Source organism: Myotis lucifugus, unplaced genomic scaffold, assembly GCF_000147115.1.
Source record: "Myotis lucifugus unplaced genomic scaffold, Myoluc2.0 scaffold_204, whole genome shotgun sequence".
In the NCBI taxonomy this organism is placed as follows: Eukaryota; Metazoa; Chordata; class Mammalia; order Chiroptera; family Vespertilionidae; genus Myotis; species Myotis lucifugus.
In genome coordinates, this window is record NW_005871252.1 from 2,289,987 (window position 1) to 2,308,776 (window position 18,790).

The following is an 18,790-nucleotide window of genomic DNA, read 5'->3' on the forward strand; positions in this document are numbered from 1 at the left end:
TTTTGGAGAAAAATCAATACACATGTTGCTTGAGTTCCAGTAATGAACAGGCCACATGATCACTCACACGCTGAGTGCCCAGTGCTCGGCCCCGTCTTTGGAGGCAATCCAAGCGCTGTGATACATTCAAGCCGTCTGCCCTGTGCACATTGATCCCCGTCTGGCAGAGGGAAGAGCACTTCACCTTAAGGTGAGCGAATGAATTGGTTACAGACTGAAACTTGGTGCCTATGTGCCTATGCCTATCTTTCTGAATAATTAATTAATAGGGATCCCCAAAATTAGGCGGCAAAGCAGATGTTCTAGGTCTCCTGTGTGAACATTTTATCAGATCTTTTCAGAATCAGGTCTGATGTCCACATCTGAAGGTGAATGAGTCAGATCTTAGTCACCCCCCTCCTGGATGCTGTCCATTGCTCCATTTAATGGCCATTCTGCATGCCATTCTGCCTTGGATCAGGCTTGACTCTCTCCCTCCCTGTGTCTTCCACTGCATTACAAACTTCGGGGCATCAGGGACTGATCTTGTTTGTCTTTGGGTAGTGGCAGAGGTGTGCTGGTAAATGCTTATCAACCAGCTTCCTAAAAAAAGAAAAAGGAAAGAAAAAAAAAGCCCTGGTTTGTAGTGTTACTGATTTCCTTGGTAAAGGCTCCCACCATGTTGATTTCAAGCTACCAACATAATGTCACTAAATGCAAAGGTTAAGAGAGAAACAGTAGCACACCATTATATAGGTATGTGTACCCACCACACACATAAAATAGATGTAAATAGCCTTAAGAAGATAGATAGAGTAAAATGTAGTAAAATAAATAGGAAGTGATGAGTTTTGCATATTAATTGCCTTGGCTTTTAATATAAATATTTACTTGTACATTTATATATTTTTGCATGAAGTCTGGGTCTAACAATCAGCTCACAAAATTCCATGATTGGCTCTAGCTTACCAGAAGGTTTGCTGTTAAAAACCACCACAACCAATAAGGAAAAAACTATCTGGGCTATTTTTCCCACTAAAGTGGTGGCTTATTATTTCTATTAGGGGGAGGCAAACCAATCCTTCCTATATAATAAAAGGCTAATATGTAAATCGACTGAACAACGGAACGACCAGTAGCTATGATGCGCACTGACCACCAGGGGGGCAGACACTCAACGCAGGAGCTGTCCCCTGGTGGTCTGTGCACTCCCACAGGGGGAGCACTGCTCAGCCAAAGCCAGGCTCACACCTGGCAAGCACAACGGTGGTGGCTATAGCCTCTCCCGCCTCCCCAGCAGCACTAAGGACCCTTCAGGGGACGTCCACCTGTCGGCTTAGACTCCCCAGAAGACCTAAGCCGGCAGGAGGACATCCCCCAAGGGGTCCTGGACTGCGAGAGGGTGCAGGCCGGGCTGAGGGACCACTCCTCCCCTCCACTGCACTAATGTGGTGCACTGGGCCTCTGGTCAAAAAGTAAGTTGGCTCATGCTAAGAGAAAATCTGCAATTTCCTAGTATCTACTGGGATTTTCACTGCAAAAGGTTGGCATCTTGGAGCAGATAGACAAGTGATGGCAGAGGTGTGGGTATGTTTACCACCTGGATACAGAGAACAAGGGAGAGGAGGGGACCAATGATGTGTTATTCAACATTCAGCCAAACACATCTGTGGTTCTGGCAGCACATACACTGGTGCAGTACTGGTGCTAGGGATACAAAGATAAATTGGACCAGGTTTCTGCTGGCCTAGGGATCAAGGGTGGACTCCCTACAGAGGGACAGTTAAGAGTCCAGATAAAAGGAGGGCAGGATTGGGGATAGGGCCCAGTCCCGAGCCTGAAAAGGAGTTGGTCTGTGACTAAACAGCAAAGAAGCCTGGTTAGCTGGCACGCAGTTGGTGAGAGGGACAGGATGTGAAACTGCCGGGAGCCGGTCCATCCTTGCTGTTTCAAGGGACCTGGCATATATGGCATACTGTTCTTAATATGTTTGCTCACCCTCTTGGTGCTATGTGTTTTAACCAAGGTCACCTCTCCGAGAAAGGTTGTTTCCCCAGGTAGGGATTTTTCCCTGAAGTTAGGGAGGGGATAAAACCCCTTAACTAAGTGCCAGGCGGGTAGTTAATCACTTTAACTACGAACAATCACGCTTAAGCTACATAATCTTTACTCCCTGGAATGGAGATAAGAAACGCCCTAACCTTTGGAATAGAGATTGATAGGATTGGAATCAACTGGTATAAATACAGATGTAATAAGACAACAGGACACAGAACCTAGGAACAGAACCTAGCGAGAGAACCTGGCTGAGGAACCTAGAGACACAGAACCTAGAGACAGGACTTGGCTGGAGATCCTACACAGAACCTAGAGACAGGACTTGGCTGGAGATCCTACACAGAACCTAGAGATAGAACCTAGAGACAGGACTTGGCTGGAGATCCTAGACAGAACCTAGAGACAGAACCTAGCGAGAGAACATGGCAAAAGAACCTGGAGATCCTGGAGGGAGAACCTTGCCATGATGATCACCTGAATGCAGCCTCCGAGTCCTTCCTTCTTCGCTGACTCTGTCCACACCTTTGGGGACCCCTGGACCTGCTGGGGTTGGACTCCAGCATGAAACGAAGGTGGTAGGTGTCAGTAAGGGCCATGTGACTCAGTCCCTTGTGGGTTGTGTTGAGAATTTGAAACAATTGAAAACGACTTTCTGAGGCACTCTCAGGTTACCCCTCATTCCACTCACCCCACATTGTGTGATCCTTGCTGTGCGCCTGTCTTGTCTGTTAGGCAGTGAACTCCTGAAGGGCAGGAGCAGGCATCCAGGGGCTAGCGGAGGGTCTAGTCCAGTGGTTGGCAAACTGCGGCCCCTTGAGTGTGGCTCTTCCACAAAATACCACGTGCGGGCATGCACGTACAATGCGATTGAAACTTCGTGGCCACACTCAAGGGGCCAAAGAGCCTCATGTGGCTCGCGAGCCGCAGTTTGCCGACCACAGGTCTAGTCCATCACAGGGACTAAATTGAAAATTTATGGAAGAGAGTGAATGGATGCATCCCTGCACTCATTCCCTATACCAGTTCGGCCCCAGAGTTTGGGCTTGAGCTGACTTAGAGGTAGTGCTTCTGACTGAGACAGACCTGAGACCTGCTGGAGGGGCTCAGACCCCAGGACCTGCCTGCTCTCAAGGTGAAGGGGCCAGCCCAGTCACAATAGACACTCCTTCCTGCTTTCCAGGACCTCTGGGAGCTTTCTAAGTTCTCACAGGAACTATGGTCACTGTAACAGGCTCAGATGGGTGAGCCCTGTGTCCTAGGGAGAAGAGGGAGCCCATGCAGCTTGGAGCTCAGGTGTACATACCTTCATTGCTTCACCTCTTCCCGACAGTGTGCACATTAAGATTTCAGGTGTAACTGAAGACCCCTGCCAACTGGCTCCTGCAGCTACTGCTGAAGGCTGGAATTGCTCCTTTGACAACTGAGGAGACTGAGCCCCCTGGAATGTAGATTCCCTAGACAAGGAGAGAGAATAATAAAAGAATGCTGTACATTTACCGATCCCTTCGATGATGCTGTTGCACTAGATGCTTTATCTCGTCTACTCCTTGGAGCAGTGCTATGAGATAGACACCAGTATTATTCCCATTCCACAGAAAAGAATGTTAAGGTATCGAAGGTTAAATAACTTTCCTGACAGCATGTAACATCATTTCGTTCAATGTCCTATTGTTCTAATGTTGATGAGATGCCTTAGGAACTTAGCTCTTGTTTATATCAATTATTAGCCTATGGTAAAATTGGTTTTATTATATGTAATTTTACTTAAAGAAGCAGAACCTATCCATGACATTAAGTGAGGACTCACTGGAGTTAGTAACAGAGCAGGCACCAAGTCCAGTATCTTTGATGTAAAGCCCACATGTTCAAAGCCAGGTCTGACATTCTGCTGGCATTTCATTTGGGGGCTGGAAGAAGTAGCAAAGGGTCCGTTTTAGCCAGCATCCCAAATTTCCCTGAGAAACAGAATCAAATGGGGGTGCTGTTTAAACAGGGTGCTTTCCAGGCCTGTTCTATAGGGTTTAGAAATTCCTAAGTCTGGGAAGGGGTCCTGGAGTTTGTATTTAATGAGGTGATTGTTTTCAAGGAAGTTTGGGAAACACTAGTGAGCAGGAATAATCCATAGGCACTTTGCTCAGGACTGGAGCATATAAAGATATTGGCCCAGACATCCATTCTCTCCACAAAGGAAGGACTGGTTTAATCCACCCACAAACATTCATGCAAACACTAACTCAAAATCTATTTCTCAAACTTGCATGTGCAATAAGAGAGAAGTAGGGAGGGTAACGATTGATCAGAAGACAGGTTACTGGTGAGTTGTGTAGCAATAGCATCTGGGGGCAGATTGCCCACAAAACAGCCAATGCCTTGATTGAAAACTGGTTCTTTAAACTTCCTGAGCCTTGATTTTCCAATCTGAAAAGTGGCAAGAATAATATCACCATGATAGAAGTGTAAAGATAAGTGAGAACTGGCCTGGAGCAGCACAGTGGTGAGTGTTGATTCTGGCCCTCCCAGGTTCATGTCTTAGCTAACCCCCACTTCCTTACTCTCTGTGCGCCTTTGGGAAAGTTACTTAACTTCTCTCTGCCTCAATTTCCTTTTGTGTAAATAGGGAATAAGAAGAGGACCTACTCATAGGATTGTTGCAAAGACTTATTGTAACGTACTAAGCACAGTGCTAGGCAAACAGTAGATGTTTGGTAATATCTGCTAGATCATTATTAGACTGCTTGGCACATGGAGGTCTTAATGTATATAGGACCTTCCCTTCAGATGATGGAACTGAACCTGAAAGCCAGGTTCAGCACACAATGCTTTTATCCATTGACTCTCTGGTCAAAAGTGAAAAGTGCACACTGGCTTTTCACTAATGATTTTAGAGAACAAAGCAGAGATCACCCAAAGAGAGCTGTGTAGACCCTTGGTTCATCATTTTGCTCTTGAGGCTGAATGGAGGGTGTACCCATCCCTTGGAAGGAAGATGGGGAAACAGCCTCCATTGGTCATTTCTTGAGCAAGTATTTTCTCCTTTCTGAGCTTAGTTCCCTCATTTTTAAAAGGTTCCTTCCAGCTCTGAAATCCCATGGCTCAATGAAAGATACTCCTTGAACCTTACTAACCTTCAAATGTCAGCCACTTTGCTGGAAATTCAGGGACTGGGGAGAACTCACCAGGGAGACTGGGTTGTTATGACTTTCTCCTCAGCAAGTAACCTTTTTATTTAAGACCCCCTTCCGTCATATAGATTTTCAAGCGCATATGGTTTTGCTTAGCTTGTCCTTCTGAAATAATGGTCTTAATCATAAATTCTAATTGGAACAGGATCCACGTCAATTTATTCCTAATGCCTCAGAAAAGCAGATCTGTTTCTAGGAATAAATTGAGATGGATTCTATTCCAATTAACAGTTTGACTCAGTTAAAGTATTGTTAACTCCCTGTTGTCCTCTGAAAACCATCCAAGTCATAGATGGCAAGTTGCTGGCCTCCCCAAACTAGCAAGGGGATGAGAGCCATCTAAACATGGTCACCACATTAAGTGGTATGCACTCACTTCCTTCCTGGCCACCCCACTCCAATTCTCACTTAGCTATTTAAGGGTCACTAACAGTGTGCTTCTACCTGTGATTGGATTGGGCTATTCTCTCAAAATTGGAAGTAGAATGTTCTCATTTTATTCAGAAAGATTCTGTGCTAGTCAGGGTTTCTAAAAAACTAGAACCAAATAGGATGTATATGCAGAGAGAGGGATTTATTTCAAGGAATTGGCTCATGTGATTGTATCATCTGGCCAGTTGGGTCAGCAGGCTAGAACCTCAGACAGGAATTCCGTGTTACAGTCTGGAGGCAGAATTCCTTCTTCTCCAGGAAACTGAATGGAGGGTGTACCCATCCCTCTGAAAGAATGTCTTCTGCTTGTGAAGTCTTCATGTGATTAAATGAGACGCACCTGCATTATGAAGGACAGTCTCCTTTATTTAAAGCCAGCTGATTGTAAATGTTAATGACAACTATCAAATCTCTTCATCACAACATTGAGACTAGTGTTTGACTGAGCAACTGGGTGCTATTGTCTGGCCAAGTTGACACATAAAATTAACCATCACAGATTCCATGAGTTATATTCCCAGTCCCCAGAAGGAATCTGCCTAAACTCAAAACTGGGTATAAAGAAAGGCAGCAGGCATGAAGCATTGTAACTCTGAGGGTCACCCAGTGCCACTCAACACTGAGGGCTCAGTTTTTATGTTAGACACCCTTCCTATCTCACACCTCTCATCTCATATATCCAGGTATTTTTTTCCCAAGGCAGGGGTCAAGATGCTTTGCTGGCCAAAGGTAGGACCATGCCTCTCTCTCTCTCTCTCTCTCTCTCTCTCTCTCTCTCTCTCTCTCTCTCTCTCCTGTCAGGCTCATAGTACTCTGTAAGACCACGGATGCCAAAGGAAGGGAGAGTAGACATGAGCTACAGAACTCTATAAACCAATAGGTAAATATTCATGATTGAACACCCAGCCTGGCAGGCACACTTGGGAGGTTTTGACCAAAATAGAACCTCAGAATTTTCATGTCCGCTGGGCAAACAGGAAAATGAGATGATGCAAAATTGATGTGTGTGAGAAAAGCACAGTGATTTGGTATTTACATCTATTTAATTAAGGAACACATTGCAACCTTTATTTACTTCTGTTTAATTAAGGGATTGCTCATTTTGAAGAAGACATCATGCTGGGTCTTCTACTATTTTTGTGATTCAGAGCTCAACTAAAGGATGGATGGGAAATAGTTTGGTGATTTTAGCTTAGTCCCTAATGGTGAGAGCTTCATATTATAGAGCCAATAAACTACCCTGCCAGACTTGCAAAAACAGTCAAGAGGCTGATCAAGAAAATGATGTCTCCAAGACACATGAGGTCATTCATGAGAATGTATGTTATTCTAGAATAATTCTGATCAAAAGTTAGAACCACAGTGGATTCCTTGTGTGATAATCAAGTGTATTCGAGTAGGAAAGGAAAGAGCTAAGGAAAATTATTAAAGCTTTATAGGTTCCTGATTTCTATGAAATTTACTTACTGTATTGGCCAAACTAAAAATGCCCTCTCAGGCAAACAATTGGCTCCGCCTGGGCAGAGGCAGAAGGTAGGCGGGAAGATAGAAAGTCAGTGGATATGCTTTTCTATACACATTATAGTTCCCGTCTTACTGAGGCGTGGTTTACATATTTCTCCTCAAAGGAGGCTTTTTGGGACTGAGGTGACTCATTACTTCACCTCACGTTTTATTATCCTTTTTGACATTGCTCTAAGAAATGCCCCACAGAGCACCACTATTCTTCTTAAGTCCCAGTTAAGCAGAAAAGGAGAGAGGAAGAAAAGCTATTTGAGAAAGAAGGAGGGGAGGAGATGGTGGGTAATTCTAGGGAGCGAGGAGTGAAAAGGGGAAAGTTTGAGATCTTCAACCTGCTAGACCCCCTATCTCTATGGAACATCACCATTTAATATCTACCAAGGTAATAGCGAGCTAAGGGGACGAAGTAATCAGCGGGTACCACCAGCCTCCTCAGTGTCCTTCTATCACCAGGAAGTAAAAATGCTTCTTGACAGTGGTCTCCTGGAGATGACACTCTCTCCCCTTGTTTAAGTCAAAGCAGAGAATGGGATGCCACCAGGAGATCAAATCCTGCTGCCTTGGTTGCGGTTCTTTTTGCACATGTCTGGAGTGTAACTCCTCTGGAGCAGGGGCACACCCTGTACCTATGGGACAACTTCCCAGCACCACATTGTGAAAGCTGCATTAATGCAAAAAGGATGGATGGATGCTTTGCTCCTGAAAAGTTGATTTGTTTTTCTTAAACTACCATACATTCTTCTCTTTCTTCCTGAAAAGTCCTCTGACTCCCTCTTCTTCATGTATCCAAGCCCCAGCCATTTGCCAAGGCCCAGAACAAGTCCCTTCATTTCAATGAGGTCTTTCAGCCTTACCTGTCCTTGGCAAGCAGCCCTGACTCCAAAGATTCACATCCCCCACTACTAATTTCCAGATTGGCAAGGAGCATATGGTACTTGCTGTTTGTTTGTTTATTTTTTAATATATGTCCTGTCTCCTTAACCAATACTGACTCTGTGCATGACCCATCTCTGCATGCTCCCCCTTCACACCCAGCAAATGCATAGTCCCTGTGGCATGAGGACCTGTACATAACAGGCTCTCAGCTAGTGTCTGTGGTTGGTGATAGTTTTGATGGCTCTCTGACAGGCCACACCGTAAGCTCCTCAAGGAAAAAAGCCCAGCCCATCTTACTCGATATTGGATTCCTAATGCCTAATATGGGAGCTGGTCACAGAACATTGGTTAAATGAATAGTTGAATACATTTATGTTTGGGATACAGTGCCTTGCTGCTAAGTCTGAAGTTATACCATGAATGTACATCAGATTACTGACCACATAGGCATTTAAGGAAATACTTTCTCTTCCCTAAAGGGGGATTTAATTTGAACTAATAGATAGTGTCTCAAGACTTCTGAGCAGAGAGTTAATTCAAGACCCTTTTTTAAACACCCACTACCTCAGGACACTAGGCTAGACATGGCAGGAATGAAGAGGTGACCAAGATGCAGTTCCTACACCAGAAGAACTTAAAGTCTAGTAGGTAGTTCACCAAGGAAGCAAACAAAGTAACAAGGCAGAATGTAAAAGAAGGAGCTGTGAAGAAATAAAGCACATGAGGTTGGAAGGGTCAGGAAAGATGTGATGGACACAGTTAACCATTAGGACGGGAAGAATTGAAATGGGAAGAAATAAAGGAAAAAAGCATTTAAGGTGCAAAGGCAAAAACAGCACCTGCACAGGTGTAAGGGTATAAAAGGTTACAGTGTGCTCAAAAAATATCTCGTGGTTCAGGGAGCATGCTCCCAGGGAAGGGGAGGAGTTGAGATGAAAAGTTTGGCTAAGGCCCTTTGTAAAGAGCCTTTCCTGTCATGTTAGGGCAGTTACAGAACATCTTATAGGCAAAGTGGGGCAGGAGCGGTGTACAGACAGTCCTCGGGTTACATCGGACTCGACGTATGTCATTTCGTGGTTACATCACCATCTTATTTAAAAAAAAAAAAGTTCTGTCATTTCGACATATGTACATATGTGCTTTATGATTTTCATTATTTATTTACCACAAGTAAAGGTCAGGAATTGTTATCTTTCTTTAAATTTTTTTTTTTACTGTTTCACTTCATTACTACTGTGTATGTGCTCCATGTGAGTGACGTAGGTACTTATGTAGGTGGGTTCCGACTTACCTTGCGCCGTAGGAACAGATCCCCAATGTAACCCGAGGACCTACAGTACTTGCTTGTAGATACAAAAATATTCTACTCCCATCAAAATGTTTATTTCTCCTAATTCACAACCGAAAAGATGGTAGTTCTGTTCTATTTGTAGAAGTGGAAATTTGCTCATGAATCCAAACCACAGGGTAGATTCTTTTTTTAAAAAAAATAAATAAATCTTTATTGTTCAGATTATTACAGTTGTTCCTCTTTTTTCCACCCATAGCTCCCCTCCACCCGGTTACCACCCCACCCCATGTCCTTACCCACCACCCCCACTGTCCTCGTCCATAGGTGTAAGATTTATGTCCAATCTCTTCCTGCACCCCTCACACCCCCTTTTCCCCGAGAATTGTCAGTCCACTCCCCTTCTATACCTCTGATTCTATTATATTCACCAGTTTATTCTGTTCATCAGATTTTTTATTCACTTGATTTTTAGATTCACTTGTTGATAGATATGTATTTGTTGTCACTTTGTTGTTCATAATTTTTATCTTTACCTTTTTCTTCTTCTTAAAGAATACCCTTCAGCATTTCATATAATCCTGGTTTGGTAGTGATGAACTCCTTTAGCTTTTTCTTATCTGTGAAGCTCTTTATCTGACCTTCAATTCTGAATGATAGCTTTGCTGGATAAAGTAATCTTGGTTGTAGGTTCTTGCTATTCATCACTTTGAATATTTCTTGCCACTCCCTTCTGGCCTGCAAAGTTTCTGTTGAGAAATCAGCTGACAGTTGTATGGGTACTTCCTTGTAAGTAACTAACTTTTTCTCTTGCTGCTTTTAAGATTCTCTCTTTGTCTTTTGCCCTTGGCATTTTAATTATGATATGTCTTGGTGTGGTCCTCTTTGGATTCCTCTTGTTTGGGGTTCTCTGCACTTCCTGGACTTGGAAGTCTATTTCTTTCACCAGGTAGGGGAAGTTTTCTGTCATTATTTTTTCAAATAGGTTTTCAATATCTTGCTCTCTCTCTTCTTCTGGAACCCCTATAATTCGGATGTTGGTGCGCTTGAAGGTGTCCCAGAGGCTCCTTACACTATCTTCATATTTTTGGATTCTTTTTTCTTTTCCGGTTGGGTGTTTTTTTGCTTTTTTATATTTCAAATCTTTGATTTGATTCTTGGGATCCTTTAGTCTGCTGTTGGATCTCTGTATATTATTCTTTATTTCAGTCAGTGTATGCTTAATTTCTGATTAGTCCTTTTACATATCCTTGAGGACCTCACTAAATTTCTCGGAGGTTTCTAGAAGATTCTTGAGTAACCTTATAACCATGGTTTTGAACTCTATATCCCATAGTTTGCTTTTCTCCATTTCTTTCATTTGTGACATGTTTCTTTGTCTCCACATTTTGGCTGCTTCCCTGTGTTGATAGAGTGGCTTTGTGTGCTAGGTGTCCTATAGGGCTCAGTGGCTCAGCCTCCCCAATTACCTGAGGTGGACACTCTTGGTGCACCCCTTTGTGGGCTGTGTGCACAGTCTTGTTGTAGTTAAGCCTTGATTGCTGTTGGTATCACTGGGAGGAATTGACCTCCAGGCCAATTGGCTGTGAGGACCAGCTGTGTCTACAATGGGAGAACTGCTGTGCTGGAGACACCCTTATGGGGCAGGACTTGCTTCAGTGGAGCTTTGGTGCTCACTGAGTCTGCCCCTTGAGTTGTTGCTTATGGATGTGAAGAGTTGTAATCTGGTATGATCTCACACTGACCACTGGGTACACTGGCTCTTTGATCTCCAAGGAGGTGCAAAGTCAGCCATTGCCTGAGGCCACCCAGCAGAAGCTACAGAGAGATCTGCAGATTCCTCCTCTTAGTTTGGGGTTTGGAAGTGCCCAGATGAGGCCCAGCTGTGGAGCAATGCAGACTTCTGCTGCCAGGCCTTAGGCCTTCTTTTGGAAGCTTTGGAGCTCTCTGACCCAGCTGCAGTTTGTTAGGTTTTAGATTGCAAAAGGACAGGCCATTTATATGAAAAAGCCGCTGTGCACAGCTTGGGTGGGGTTGTAAATTGGGTGGGGCAGGGTCTCAGGGAATCCCCAGGGTGGAGCAAACAGCAATGGCTGCCAGTCAGCCCTGCCCCAGAGAGGTCTCCAGATCTCTGTGTCCCATGGCCCGTGCAGGAACAATGATCACTGGGAGCACCTCTGAGAGAAAGCCACCCTCGCGTTCCGGCCCAATGCCAGACAGTACAGTTTCTCCCCGTATGAGTCTAGGTCCCCAGAGTCTCACCTGGAACTGGAGTAAAGAGCAATTGGGAGCATGTATCTCCCTCCCAATTGAAAAAAACAACAGCTCACCCAGTTGCCAGCCTGTTTCGCATGTGCCTCCGCACCTCTGCACCTCCTACCAGTCTCAATGTGCTTTTTTCTTTCCTTCTAGTTGTAGAACTTCCACTCAGCCAGCTTTCCCATGGTTCTGGATGATATTTGTTTTGTCTTTTAGTTGTAGTTTTGATGTGGTTGTGAGAGGCAGCAAGTACAGGTGTTTGCCTATGCCACCATCTTGGTTCTCAGGGTGGATTCTTGATAAGCCTTCAACCCTGCTCTGTTAATAGTTTTGAGGGTTTCAAATTGCATTCAGTGGAACCTTGGAATTCTACAGAGGTTTGCCTAGATTCCATGGGAGCACTTTTTTCTGATGGAGTAAACCTCTATTTTTGTGAAAGCACACATTTATTTTTTTGTTATAGCTTAATTATAACTCCTTTCTAATCAGTTTCCATTTGTTCAATGGTATTGCAGGCTGCTGAATTAAGATTACAGTGGTGAGTAAAACAAGGAGGTTTAAAGTCCATTATGGATCTCCTAGAGCTGAATAAGAAATTACAATACAAAATAGTTCACACAAGTTACACCTTTAATGTTAGGCAGTGTTGTAGAATCTGTCAGCTGTTCCCACCTAATCCATTCTTGCCTTCTCCCATGGTATTAGAATTGTAATCAGTATTAGCTACACTATATCTCCCAGCTTCCCTTGTAATTAGGTTTGGTCATATGACATTCTTCTTTCCAATAGAATGTGAGCTGGATAAATGTGGGCCATTTCTCTATCAAGGGCATAAGACATTGATTAGATAAGCCTCCTCTGGGGTCTCTTTCTCCTTCCCTCCAGCTAGAACTTGGACATAGCTGAGACCCACCTTCACACACGAGGATGATGACAGTACCTTATAGGCTGGTGGAGCTAGAACTTAGAAGGAACCTTGGTCCTTTCAAGGAGGAGAAACACCCAATCACTGTGGACCATTCTTCTCAGGACTGTTATGGAAAAGGAAACAAAGGTCTATATTGTTGAAGCCACTCCTTCCTTTGGTCTTTTTGTTTTAGCAGCTTAGCTTAACCCTAATAAATGTTGGAAGTTGGTGCCATGGGTGTAGTGCTGCCATAACCCCAAACTAAATTACATAGACTTGGCTCAGCTGTAAGATGGCAGAGAGTAAGGAAACAGACAGCTCAGGCTAGAAAGTTGATGACCTTTGTTATGCTATGGGAAAATATATGGTAACACTCTCTCTCATTGTAATTTGAAGGCAGGCTATGTAACAACCAACACTATACCTCTAGAGAAACATCCAGAATGTTAATGTGTATTATCTTTGCTTTTAGCAAGATATTACAAAAAAGATGATTTTAAGAAAAGGTGCAAGCAGAAATGAAAGAGAATAAAGAATGCCCAGAAATTTGAAAGCTCAAAAGTTAGAAAAGTAGCTACTTCTATATCACAAATAGCAAGAGATAAAATTGTAATTGCTCAGACTTTGGCAAAGATAAAACTAAAGGTGCTTCCTTCTCACCTATGCTCCTTGTTTTAGATGGCTCCAGGATAGTCACTACTTAAGGAGAAATTGAGACAGAAAAGAGCGAGAGAGCAAGAGAGAGGTCAAGCAGACTCAAAAGCTATATCTAAAAAAAAAAAACTTTGGGTTGGTCACTGGCACATTGAACTAACTGGAAGCAACCAAGCTTACTAAATTTTCAGTTCTGTCAAAGAAACCCTTACCCTGGCCTGTAAAAGCATGTGACAATTCCAGCCTCTAGCAAGCCTTAGGCTCCCAAATCTGAACCAGCAGCGAGTAGCTGTGAAAGGTGTTCAGCCATGAGTATGGCCATATTGCAACACCACTTCCAATGTGTCCATGGAAGATAAAGGACAAGGATGAAGTTAGAGGCCACATCAGAAGATAAATAAATTTCTCTTAGTGAATATGTCCAGGATTTTATCAGAGAATTTCCTCCATGTCAGGAAAGGGGTTTTTTTCATTCTTTCCCAGTAGTAATTAATCATTGCTATTGGCCAATGACTGCTCTATGTATTACATGCTGTTGTGGTTGTCCTGATTCTGCTTCAACACTGTATATGGGAGGTGGGTCAGACAACATGCCTTTTAGTTTATAGGTTGCCAGATGTTGAGAAACCAAATCTGATCTTGAGAGGACTGTGTATCTCACAGAAATCCCAGATGTAGAGATTTTGGAATAATTTTCCTTGGAGAGAGGACAGTAGGTGGAAGGAAGAGGGTGCGCACAGATATTAGAGATCAGAAGTATGGACGATGGTGGGCACTGTTACCTGTCCTCCAAACCCCACTACGTCCTCCTTCCATACTAACAGAGTTGGCTGCGAGCTACTCATGGCTACCCAGCCTCCTTTAAAGTTAAGTGTGCTCATGTGGCTACGTGTTTGCTAGGGAAGTGTGAGTTTTTGTGATGTTTGTCACTTTTGCTCTGGGGCATTATGTTGTTCTCCACATTTCCTTTCCCATTCTCCTGGAAACTAGACCTAGTAGCATCCCACCTTCAATTGTGCAGATGGTGACAATGCCCTGGACATGGGTAAGTGACAACTTGGAAGGAATCTGGGTTCTTAAATGGTCAACTTGAACAGGGGTGCCGCCTCGGTACTGTTGCATGAGAAAGATAAAACTTCTATATGTGAATGGTTCCTGGGTCACTATAGCAGCTTAGCTTCCCCTGAACTAACTCACCAGATGAAAGTGCATTTATTTCCAAGTGCAACCGAGGACCACGTCATAAAATGAACAATCCAGCTCTACAGTTAGACCAGGATCCTGCAAAATGTCTTGTTATTATTCTTTGGTTGCAAAACTCTAGTAAAGTCCAATTTAAAGTTAATCTTTGCTCTTATATAATGTCAGAACATCTCATAAAAGTCTTCAAAATAAAGCTTTTGTTAATATACATTTTTAAAGGAATGAAGTAAATGACGGAGAATTTGGAAAATGTGAGTAGAAAAAGCTCTCATGAAATCCACCCAACAACAAAATTCCAACACCCCCCCAAAAATCTGAGAAGGATATAATTTAGATTACTTGAGGAGAATTAATAATTTTGTTTTTAAACCCAAATGAATAGACTTGGATGACTTACCGTCTATGGAGCTGGGTAAGAAACAGCTGTTTGTTCAAACTAGCTGGATGTTATCATCCCACCCTACCTTTACTCAAGCTCATCCCTCTGCCCAGTGTGTCCTTCCAGGTCCCTATTCCTTCCATAATGAGGTTATGCTGAACTTTAAAGCCTAGCTCAAGGGTGACCACATATGAGAAGACTTCCTGGTTCCCTTCCCTCTCCCACCCCGCTCCAGCCCCACAGCACTTGGTTCAAAGTGCTGAAAGAACATCTTTCATAGAAATTTCAGTTAGTTGTTATTCCATACGAGGTCGACTATGGACTACTTAAAAGCAAAGACAATATCTTATCTGTCTCCATCCTTTATTCTTGACCCACACCTGACATAGAGCAGGCTGCCCACAAATAGTTGTTGAATTAAATGAGTGCCTGTTCCCAGGTCCAACATATTCTCTGTACCCAAGGGAGTTGGGTGAGGGGAGGGTGGCCCTGATGGCAGGCCCTCTGTGTAATTATCCCCTTCCAGTGAATAATGGGGCTTCAGCGCTGTGTCTGATTCTTTGATGAAGATGAAACTATTTAATCAGGTTTGGTTGCTCATCTCATCATCTTCCCATATCACACCCTTCCTGACGAGTTCATTAGCTGGAAGAAAAATTGATGACCTCGTTAGTTCTGCACATTGGTTCACTTAGGACAAATTGGAGCTTCAGAATGCTGCTCAACTCAGACCCATGGTAGGACAAGGTCTCAAGCCCAGGGCTGTTTGGATATACCATGCCCTTGGTACCTGTGTGTGACAGGTTGCCCAGGAAATTTCTGTTTGAAGTAGTGTCTTTTCTAGTGTAAACATCCCTCTCTTGGGTTTCTCCTTGTTTTTTTCAGGGGGGAATACACCACTCCCTCACAGTGCCAGGGGTAGGCACACCATCTCTCCACCTCTGCCTCAAAATTTTTCCTTCTGCTCCTCATTAAAATATTATCCTCCAGGGCCTTGTTTACCTCCTAACTCCACCTCCATGCACAAAACATTCACTGCATGCTCAGGATCATAACGCAGATGAATTTGGAAATAGTAAAAGTTGGGATCTCAACAGAGGACCAGGAAAAGAGGAATAAATCAGGACCATGGGCAAGGACTGGAGAAAGGTATGTGACAGCTGAGACTGATGGCTTCTGTACACTTAGCCAAGGATCTGAAGCACTGAATCTGCAGAAGCAGAGTTGTGGCCATGTCTGGTGCTGTCCAGCAGAGCATGGCAGCCACAGGAGCCTGGGTGGTAGGTGACCCTGAGGGTCAGGGTTGGAGGTTGAAGGATCGTGGTCCAGGGTGATACTCTGTTCCCTCTTCCTCAAGTGTTCTTTCTCCTTCTCTAACATCACCCTATTTGCTTGATAAACTCCTGCTGAGGTTTCAAAAGGCAGCTTTTTCTAGAAGGTCTATCTTGTCATCCTCCCAGATGTGTGGGTTATGCCCGTGTGTGTTAGCTCTCCATCTTGAACTTATTTTTAAAGCTGCATTTGTCACACAGTGTTGTGATTATTCATTGCAAGATAGGTTTCAAAAAGCACATATGCACATATGCATGGTCCATGGACATGGACAATAGTGAAGGCCTGGGGTGGGGTGGGGGCTAGGTGGAGGGGGACTGGAGGTAGAAAGGGGACATCTATAATACTGTCAATAATAAAAATAAAATAAACATTAAAAAGATAGATTTCTTCTGTTTTTCAGAGAGCTCTTGAGAATACAGATTTTGTTTTATTCTCCCCTGTATCCTCAGTGCCTAGCTGCCATCTAGATGTTAAATATCTATTAAATAAAAGAATGGTGTAGATCATCTTGCAGCTGGGGAGTTAGTTCACATAAGAGGTGGGTGAATATGGGCCCAATGGAGCCTCAAGGCTCCTGCCGAAGTCAGTGCCCAACTTTGTTACTCCTGGCAGAATTGTAATGTAGGGAAACTGAGGCAAAAGACAAGTCTTGTGGCCTGGACCAGCACGATATCTTCTAAAACTGTTAATGTGGATTTTGATGGAGGTTGTTATTAAGTGTTTTTCATAAATGGTAACATTGTTGACACTGGTTGATTGTATATATGCTGGGTTAGCTCTTCAATAATTTCTTTTTTGCTCTTATTAATTCTCACCCAAGGATATTTTCCCAATGATTTTTAGATAGAGTGGAAGATAGGGGAAGAGACAGAGAGAGAAATATCAAAGTGAGAGGGACACATCAATTGGTTGCCTCCCACATGCAGCCAAGGCCAGGGATTAAGCCTCCAACTGAGGTACGTGCCCTTGATGGGAATTGAATCCAGGACCCTTTAGTTTACAGGCCGATGCTCTATCCACTGAGCCAAACCGGCTAGGGCTTCAATAACTTCTTTTAAAATTTATTTTATTTTTTAAATTTAGATATAACGGACAAACAACATTATATTTATTTCAGTTATTACAACATAATGATTCAATACTTGTTTATATTGTGAAAGGAACATGATAACTCTAATTAACATCTATCACCAAATATAGTTATAAATTTTTTTTTCTTGTGATGAGAACTTTTAAAATTTGCGATCTTAGCAACTTTCAAATATACGATATATTAACTATAGTCACCACCATGCTGTGCATTGCTTCCTCATGATTTATTTTATAATTGGAAGTTTGTACTTTTTAACCCACTTCACCCATTTGGCCTCTCACCTCTCCACCCAAGTGGCCTCCTGCAACCATCAGTCTGTTCTCCGTATCCATGAGCTTGGTTTGTTTTAGATTCCACATATGAGATCATACAGTATTTGTCTTTCTCTGTCTGACTTAGTTCACTTAGCATAATTCCCTCAAGATTGGTCCATCCATGCTGTCACAATATTTTCTTCTTTTTATGGCTGAATAGTATTCCATTGTATTCCACATCTTTATACATTCATCCGTCAATGGACACTTAGGTTGCATCCATATCTTGGCTATTGTAAATAATACTGCAATGAACATGGGGATGCAGGAAATTAGTGTATTTGTTTCTTTGGCTAAATACTTCGAAGTGGAATTGCTGGATTGTATGGTGGTTCTATTTTTAACTTTTTGAAGAACCTCCATACTGTTTTCCACAGTGGCTACACCCAATGTACATTCCCACCAACAATGAACAAGGCTGCCCTTTTTCTCTACATCCTCGCCAACGCGTGTTATTTCTTGCCTTTTTGATAATAGCTATTCTAACAGGTGTGAGGTAGCTCATTGTGGTTTGATTTGCACTTCCCTGCTGATTAGTGATGTAGAGCTCCTTTCATGTATCTGCTGGCCATCTGTATGGCTTCTTTAGGAAAATGTCTATTCAGGTCCTCAGTCCATTTTTCAATAAAATTGTTTGTTGGGGATTTTGTGGAATTTTTTTTTGCTAGGGAGTTGTGTGAGTTCTTTATATACATTAAATATTAACTCCTTATCAGATATATGATTTGCAACTATTTTCTTCCCTTTGGTTGGCTGCCTTTTAATTTTGTTGGTGGTTTCCTTTGCCATGCAGAAGCTTTTTAGTTTGATGTAGTCCCACTGTCTGGTTTTTATTTTGCTGCCTTAACAGCTGCTTATTTTTTGTATGTTTTCTGTGACTACAGCTTCATAAGCTGCAGCACACAGACTCATGGCTCATCTCTGGGCTAAACCCAAACAGCTGGGACATTGCAGGCCATCCTGGGGGCGTGCTTATCTGGGAGAACATGGCAGACAGAGATCATTTGTTCACAAGAATCAAAACCTCACTCAAACCACCGTAAATAAAGCAGTGCGGGAGGTTTCCCAGGCCGTCGCTGGGGCGGCTTTGGGGGCACACCTGTTCCAGTGGTGGGTCTTCATCCTGGAGCCCGCTGTTCACGTGCCAGCCCTGCAAGAGGCTGCTTCTTTCAGTGTCCCAATCCTGAATTCCTGGATAGAGCCTCCATCTGCAAATCGGCTCATCTTAGTGTGAGAATCTCTCCTGGACCCAAGCAGAGCGTCTCAAAGTAGAAAGGCTGCCCCTCTCAGGGTTATGCTCAGTACAGATT